This window comes from Schistocerca americana, chromosome 1 (genome assembly GCF_021461395.2).
Source record: "Schistocerca americana isolate TAMUIC-IGC-003095 chromosome 1, iqSchAmer2.1, whole genome shotgun sequence".
Taxonomy (NCBI): Eukaryota; Metazoa; Arthropoda; class Insecta; order Orthoptera; family Acrididae; genus Schistocerca; species Schistocerca americana.
In genome coordinates, this window is record NC_060119.1 from 1,208,411,522 (window position 1) to 1,208,421,053 (window position 9,532).

Below are 9,532 nucleotides of genomic sequence, written 5' to 3' on the forward strand. Positions count from 1 at the left end.
ATTTAGATATATTGGTTACATTTCATACGCAGTAATGGATGGCCTTAAATGAACTATACGGAAAGTCTACACAATGTGATTTTACTTCTGCAAATTCTTAAAAATTTCGTGCAGCCGTGTACTCAATTTCGTGCAGCGCAGTAACTATGACGAATAACGAAAATGAAGTCTGACCTTTATCACTTAAGGATATCAAGCTATAGGTTGCGGAAGAATCAAATTTTTTCACCGAATAGTTTTCTTAAAATCGGATGTTAAGTAATTCATAGCTGCCGTCGCGTCCGCTCCACTGCTTTGCCAAGAAGACACGTGGCTGTCGCTCTGTGTTGCGCGTGCTGCAGCGACAAGATTCAAACACGTTTGAAATCAAACGTTGCCAGTTGCAGCAAGAGACAGGCAGCGACACAGATGTCGCTAATGTAGGACACTTCCGTAACTACACATGCGGTTGTGTTTTGTCGCCTGAAGCTGTCGCGCGCTTCTGTCGCTCACGTAGGACACGACCTTAGTCGGTCGATACAGGTACGGTTAATTCTGGTTGTGGATGAAGCTGGACTTGTCGTCCGATAGAGTCCCATATGTGCTCGATCAGAGACAGATCTGGTGACCACTCAGCCCAAGGAAGCAGGTCGACACTCCGTAGAGCGTATTCTGTCACTACAGCGGAATGTGGGCGAGCGTTATCCCGTTGGAAAACATCCCCTGGAATGCTGTTCATGAATGGCAGCATAACAGGTCGAATCACCAGACTGACGTACAATTTTGCGGTGGAATGAGCACGAGAGTGCTCCTGCCGACATACGAAACTGCACGTTAGACCATAACTCCAGGTATAGGGCCAGGTGTCCAGCAAGCATACAGGCTCGGTGCAGCTTCTCAGATGGCCTTCTTCTGACCAACACGCGGTCATCAGTGGCACCGACGCAGTATCAGCTTTAATCAGAAAAGACAAGTCCTCCACCCTACCCTCCAACGAAATTTCGCTTGACACTACTGAAGTCGCAAATGGTGGTTATTTGGAGTCAGTGGAATGCACGCTAAAGGACGTCAGCGAGCTGTTCTTGAAGTAACCTATTTGTAGCAATTCTTTGCGTCACTGTAGTGCCGACGGCTGCTCGAATTCCTGCTAGAGATGCGGTATAATGCGGCAGAGTCATACGCCGAACACGATGGTCTTTTCTCTCGGTAGTGGCACGCGTCCGCGGAAGCCCGGTCTTCATGCGATCACGAATTGACCTCTCGATGTCGAGACACGCCTACCTATTTCCGTTTGTCTCACTACAACTTTATGGTTCAAATGGCTCTGAGCACTATGGGACTTAACAGCTATGGTCATCAGTCCCCTAGAACTTAGAACTACTTAAACCTAACTAACCTAAGGACAGCACACAACACCCAGCCATCACGAGGCAGAGAAAATCCCTGACCCTGCCGGGAATCGAACCCAGGAACCCGGGCGTGGGAAGCGAGAACGCTACCGCACGACCACGAGCTGCGGGCAACTTTATGTTGTTGCGGTTTTTTTACGTCGGTGTATTGTGAATACATTGGAATAAAAGCTTTGTTTCCTTAAATTCTTCTTTTATTTATCTCATACGTTCTGATTTTATCCGCGGTTTCTCCTCACATATAGTAACATCGCAGTGTTCTGGTTCGCCAACCACTACCATCTACACTCGCGTGTTCTTGGTTCATGTGTGCTGTTTCAAAATGGTACAAATGGCATCTGAGATCACCAGTCCCCGAGACTTAGAACTACTTAAACCTAACTACCCTAAGGACATCACACACATCCATGCGCGATGCAGGATTCGAACCTGCGACCATAGCTGCAGCGCGGTTCCAGACTGAAGCGCCTACAACCGCTCGGCCACAGTGGCCGGCTGTGTACAGTTAGCTGGTGGCGTGCTGGTCTCCGCAGTGGAATGTACAAACTGCCTACCACAGTTATGTGCGCAACACGGAAACGTTATACAAGCGAGGGTACGTCTTGTACAACATTAAACCAACAAAATGCGCTCGTTGATAATCTCAACACCGAGGTAAATACAAATGAGAGCAATTCCCATTAATCGTTTGTTATATAAATTAATTAAATCCCTACAGCACAAATTTAATGTTCCAAGTTGGTGGACCTTTTATACAATGGAACGCAGCCGCAGTAAAAGCACAATTTATCTATGCAAGAAAAGCCGGTCATATTTTATTTTCAAATTACGGTCGCCTGACCAGGACAGTTCTAGTACAAATTACCGAAGCAAAAACGCTCCTCGGCATTGACGTGTGAGTTTGTTTTTCTCATGTCTTTACGACGATTAACTAATTTGCAATTAATTTTCTGGAAATTTACCAATTTACATAATAATGTCAAAAATTATTGCTTACTTAAAGGCTCCACACGAAAAAAAAAAAAAAAATCAAAATCAGTTCACTGCACTCCACATGTGAATCCGAGTTGATTGATTAACGAAGTCAATTCCACAACAGAATACACTTCCACGTAAGCAAAAATACAAGAAATTACTGCATGAGTAATGCTCAATTTGTACAAAATGTACTGTTAATAACTGGTAGGTACTTCAAATTGTATAGAAGATTGCTACAGAACCAAGGGAAAAAAAAGAAAAAAAGGAAAAAAAAAACAAGGGATCGAAGATCCAAGAAAGTGAAACCACTAGAGGCGCAACACAAGTTCTGGAACAGATCTCGCAAATGGTGAGCTACTCAGGGCAAAGGCAGTGCTAACGTTAAAACCGACATTTGCTCGACATTCGTCAAAATACTCGTACGCCAGACTGCGACAGAGTGCCCCCTCTCTACATGGCCTCTCAAAATCGACAATTTAGGGGGGAGGAACAGCTTTCACTAGAGTGATGAGCAGGAATTTTCGCTCAACCTCATACATAACGATGTATTTTATAGAAACTATAGAAAGCGATAATGTTTTCCATCTTTCAGCCCCTCACCCAAAACTTGATATGATAGGAGTGGCAACCTTTTACCATATATTACGAGGAGCGAACTAAAGAGTTTGGTTCTAGGTAGAAACTTTTTCTTTAATTATTTCGAAATAAACCTCCATTTTTTCCGCACCACTCAGGGAAGTGTACTGAGGTCTAATGTGTGTCCTGCTAGCAATTAGCCTTAAGGAATGCGATTTATGTGTTGAAGCAAGATGTATTCATCATCCACTCAAACAGACATTGTTTCTAAAATTCTCTACACAAAAATGCTGATTGTGATTGTTGGGAAAGCTATGACTTTTCAGACTTCATTAGCGAATCTTTTACAATTTGCAAGAGACATTTAGCCGACTTTGTGTCGTTTCCAGGGAACACCACGAGGAGGTAGTCTCCCTTCGTCCCGCTTTGTATTTATTCACAATATTTACAGGATGATTATTTATTTACAATTTTTACAATAGGACTATCGGCGAGAACTGAACCCCTTTTCAATATTTACAAGTGATGCTGTAGCTTCAACCATTTCCTTTTCATTGTAATTTCTGTGCATAAGCCACGCAAGTAAGAAATGATTTTATATTGCCGTAAACGTGGAGTCTTGTAAGGGTCTTAGAAACTATCTCATCTGTCTTAATTGCGGACTTCTTTCTTCTTTTCCCACCTAGATTTAAAACTAGTCGGTGCCCATGATATTCTGCGCCTTCTCTGAGAATTTTTACTAAGGAATAAAAATTTGGATGAATCTCCGAAATTAATGTATTTATCCTTCGATTCCATCCTTCTGAAACGTTGTTGGTGCGGTGTCGCCTTCCTGCGCAGTTCCATGTATCTCTTGGCATGTCTTCATTATCCAGCCATTTTTCAACAAAATAGTCGTAAAAATTCTGCAGTTTTTCATTATCTGGCGTGCTCTCCTGATTGCATAGCCACCCATCATCTAATATGTCCAGGGAAAGTGAGCCAAAGCGGAACACAATCTGACGTGAAAACGAATTTCTTCGTTTTCCTTGTAGGCAGCAACAAGGCCGCAATTCTGCGCTTGCCTCCACAAGCACTGAGTGAAATGGTAGTTGTAACCATTAATCTTTGCATCAGGAAACAAATGTGTTACTGATTCGATGATTGCAGCTTCAAAATCCATCATGATAGCTGTGGGATTCCATCCAGGTACGTTGCTCTCAACAGCTGTGAAAAAGCAATCGTACGTTTCTCGCTTTTTATTGGGTAGCAAGGCGTACATGGTTGGAACTATGTTTGTTTCCTCCTCAGAACTAGAAATATCGGCATGAATAATAAATAACTGTCCAAACTGCTTACTGGAGCTTTTGAACGTTCCATCGACAAACAAGGAATTGGGAAAGATCCAAAAGTGTGGAAAATGGATACCACATGAATTGAATGAAAGACAGATGGAAAACCGAAAAACCATTTGTCAAATTTTGCTTCAAAGACATGAAAGAAAATCAATTTTGCATCGAATTGTTACTGGATTTATTTTAAGAATCCTAAACGGGAAAAATCATGGGTTAATCCGGGACAACCATCAAAGGCGACTGCAAAACCAGATCGATTCGGCAAGAAGACAATGCTCTGTGTTTGGTGGGATCAGAAAGGTACGGTGTATCATGACCTTCTAAAACCCGGTGAAACAGTGAATACTAATCGCTGCAGACAACAAATGATCAATCTGAATTATGCATTGATCGAAAAAAGACCAGAATGGGCCAGAAGACATGGCAAAGTAATTTTTTACACGACAATGCACCTGCATACAAAGCAAAACCGGTTCAGGATACAATCAAAACACTTGTTTGGGAGCTGCTACCCCACCCACCGTATTCACCAGACTTGGCCCCTTCCGATTACCATTTGTTTTCATCAATGGGACACGCACCGGCTGAGGAACACTTCGATTCCTACGAAGAAGTGGCAAATTGGGTGTCTGATTGGTTTGCTTCAAAAGACGAACCTTTCTACTGGCGTTGTGTCCACAAATTGCCAGAAAGGTGGTCAAAATGTATAGAAAGCAATGGTCAGTACTTTGAATAAAATGTTTTTACTTTTCAATTCATAATTAGTGTTTCATTTTCACAAAAAAATGTTCATTTCATACCGGTACACCTGGTATGTTGTTGCGGGTCTAATGTAAAATCTGGTACATATTTCTTCTTTATAAGCAGCCTAGAAGCTGAGTTATAACAGTTCAAACCTATATTACTACATTTATCAACAACGCTTTGAAATACATACTGATACGATGAAGTTTTCTTGTCGTTCGATAAAGGGAAAACCAGTGGAATGGAATGGCCATTAACTAACCCAAGTATTGTAAACAGCTGACAAAAAAATTTTGGACAGCACTTGAACGTACCATCAACATATATAGATTCACACTGCTTTAATGTTTTAAGGTTTGCAGAGTCACAAAATATGATCACTTTTTTCTCGGTCTTATTTTCTGATAAACACTTTGCCCCGTCTGTGGTTTCCACGTTCAGCGGGTTGATAACATCATGAACATCTGCAGCATTCGTGGGCAGTTTTGGCAGAATTTTGCTGCTAGCTTTGTATATAGATTTACGAAAATTGTTTACATCTCTCGTAATTATATCTTGCGTATCTTCTCCCTTTAACTTCTCGTAAATTATTTTTGACTCTCACAAATATCTTCTATGGCTTTTCTCTTTAGGTCAGAAATGATTTCTTACCTCTGCCGGCCGGGGTGGCCGGGCGGTTCTAGGCGCTACAGTCTGGAACAGCGTGACCGCTACGGTCGCAGGTTCGAATCCTGCCTCGGGCATGGATGTGTGTGATGTCCTTAGGTTAGTTAGGTTTAAGTAGTTCTAAGTTCTAGGGGACCGACGACCTTAGAAGTTAAGTCCAATAGCGCTCAGAGCCATTTGAACCATTTCTTAACTCTGAAATTTGTTATGAGGCATTTCTTCATGATTGTGCTTTTCTTGACACTCCACGACATCCAGCTCCTCAACAGAAATAGTTTTAACAAAACTTCTGCAGCCATTAATGTTGCACGTCCATCGCGCTAGACCACCTTACAGCAGTTTTTGAAAACCGAAGGTGTTACCTTTCAAAACCAACATTTACCTTCCCTTCCTACTTACTGAAACTGTTAAGCTCGTCTGAGGACGTTCACTCTGCAACGATTTGCAGCGAACTGCGAAGTGGCCGCAGGCAGCTGTGGTCATTAGGGTACAAAATGCTCTGTCGCACTGTTTAGTTTGGGAGTATTTGGTCCTGTTACCTGCTTACCTACCTGGTTTCGGGAGGATTTGGGTCTGCGCCCCCGTGTAGTAGAGAGTGTACTTGTAGAACACTAATACTTCCGACATATGCGGTTCGGATCTCTGCACGTCCTATTGTTGGAATAATTGACACGTAAGACTTTCCCAGCCAGAGCATCGTCGTCAGCGGCCTAACACGGCCTTGAGTCAGCAGTCCCTTCCTTGGGGAGGCTCGAGCCATTACAGCTCAGGGCAGGCGCCCTCTTTGTTAGGCTCCTGCAACCCCTCCGCACAAGTGAATGGGATGAAGAGCGCAGACCCGCTGTTGTCGTCACCACTGCCAGCTTTCATTTAGCGCTCTCAAAGCGGAACAGGTCTACAAGCCAGCTTACGCTACGTTTTTCATTGCGAACGATCCGTCGAAGGAGTCCATCATTTGAGAAGCAGGATCTCGGGCTGGAGTGTATCTAAACACTCAAAACAACACAGAGGTCTTCGTAAAGCTGAACTGTTTCGAAACAATTTGCGCTGAAAAGATGACACGGCACTCACGAAACAACACAATCAGCCATATGCGCAACGAAGAACTACTTAATGAATTTATGTATTAAAAATTGTGTGTGTGTGTGTGTGTGTGTGTGTGTGTGTGTGCCTGCTCTGGACTGCCAGAAGCAAGCATTTCAGTCAAACATTTTCACAACATTGGGAAGTGAGATAAGTCGTGTTAGAAGTTCTTGCCACATATTGCACACCATTAAATGTAACTCATATAGCTCTACTATAAGATATACATTAATTCACCACTCATTTAAATCGCGTTACCGTGCTACACTGCACTCTGTAATGACCGCTGCACTGTGCACTTGTAGCTATATTTACGAGAAATGTTGACATATTTGCTGAGTTAATAACGAGCATCAAAACCGATATAGGGATTAGTGAACACAGGGTTGTCGTAGCGAGACTGAATACTGTAATCCCCAAATCCTCGAAAAATAAGCGAAAAATATACCTATTCAAAAAAGCAGATAAAAATTCACTTGACGCCTTCCTGAGAGACAATCTCCACTCGTTGCAAATTAATAATATAAGTGTAGACCAGATGTGGCTTAAATTCAAATAAATAGTATCGGCAGCAATTGAGAGGTTTATACCAAATAAACTAACAAACGACGGAGCTAATCCTCCTTGGTACACAAAGCGGGTTAGAGCACTGTTGCAGAAACAACGAAACAAACATGCCAAATTTAAACACACGCAAAAACCGCAAGATCGGCGATCCTTTACAGAAGCTCGAAACTTGGCGCGGAGTTCAATGCGAGACGTCTATAACAGTTTCCACAACGAAACTTTGTCTCGAAACCTGGCAGAAAATCCAAAGAGATTCCGGTCGTATGTAAAGTATTTTAGCGGCAAGTAACAATCAATGCCTTCTCTGCGCGATAAAAATGGAGGTACTATCGAAGACAGTGCAGTCAAAGCAGATTTACTAAATACAGCCTTCCGAAATGCCTTCACAAAAGAAGACGAAGTAAATATTCCAGAATTCGAATCGAGAACAGCTGCCAACATGACTAACGTAGAAGTAATTATCCGCGGAGTAGTGAAGCAACTCAAATCACTTAATAAAAGTGAGTCTTCTGGTCCAGACTGTATACCAATTAGGTTCCCTTCGGAGTATGCTGATGCATTAGCTCCATACTTAACAATCATATACAACGGTTCATTCGACGAAAGATCCGTACCCAAAGACTGAAAAGTTGCACAGGTCACATCAATGTTAAAGAAACGTAGTAGGAGTAATCCACTAAATTACAGGCCCATGTCGTTAACGTCAATATGCAGCAGGATTTTAGAACATACATTGTATTCGAACATTATGAATTACCTCGAAGGAAACGGTCTATTGACACACAGTCAACATGGGTTTGGAAAACATCGTTCCAGTGAAACAGAACTAGCTCTTCATTCACATGAAGTGCTGAGTGCTATTGACAAGGGATTTCAGATCGATTCCGTATTCCTGGATTTCCGGAAGGCTTTTGACACTGTACCACACAAGCGGCTCGTAGTAAAATTGTGTGCTTATGGAATATCGTCTCAGTTATGTGACTGGATTTGCGATTCCCAGTCAGAGAGGACACAGTTCGTAGTAATTGACAGAAAGTCATCGAATAAAACGGAAGTGATTTCAGGCGTTCCCCAAGGTAGTGTTATAGGCCCTTTGCTGTTCCTTATCTATATAACGATATGGGAGACAATCTCAGCAGCCGTCTTGGGTTGTTTGCAGATGACGCTGTCGTTTATCGACTAAAAAAGTCATCAGAAGATCAAAACAAACTGCAAAATGATTTAGAAAAAATATCTGAATGGTGAGAAAAGAGGCAGTTGACCCTAAATAACCAAAAAGTGTGAGGTAATCCGCATGAGTACTAAAAGGAATTCGTTAAACTTCGGTTACACGATAAAGCAGTCTAATCTAAAAGCCGTAAATTCAACGAAATACCTAGGTATTTCAATTACGAACAAATTAAAATGGAAAGGACACATAGAAAATGTTGTGGGGAAGGCTAACAAAAGGCTACGTTTTATTGGCAGGGCACTTAGAAAATGTAAAGACCTACTAAGGAGACTGCCTACACTACGCTTGTCCGTCCTCTATTAGAATACTGCTGCCCGGTGTGGGATCCTTACCAGGTAGGACTGACGGAGTATATAGAAAAAGTTCAAAGAAAGGCAACACGTTTTGTATTCGCGAACTATGGGAGAGAGTGTCACAGAAATGATACAGGATTTGGACTGGAAATCATTAAAAGAAAGGCGTTTTTCGTTGCGACGGAATCTTCTCACGAAATTCCAATCACCAACTTTCTCCTCCGAATGCGAAAATATTTTGTTGACAGCGACCTACATAGGGCGGAACGGTCACCACCATAAAATAAGGGATATCAGAGCTCGTACGGAAAGATATAGGTGTTCATTCTTTTCGCGCGCTATACGAGATTGGAATAATAGAGAATTGTGATGGTGATTCGATGAACCCTCTGCCAGGCACTTAAATGTGATTTGCAGGGTATCCATGTAGATGTAGATGTATATGTAGATTATACTCGCATTCTTACCATGCATTTTGACTGATTTGATACAAAAGTTGGAATCAGATCATGACGCGGCGATGTCAGTTGAGGAGATGTTTTTGTTTTGTTACCTTCAGTCTGAAGACTTGCTTCATGCAGCACTCCACTCTAGTATATCCTGTGCAAGCCTCTTCATCTCCGAATAACTACTGCAGCCTTCATCCATATGAACGTACATACTTACTTAGTC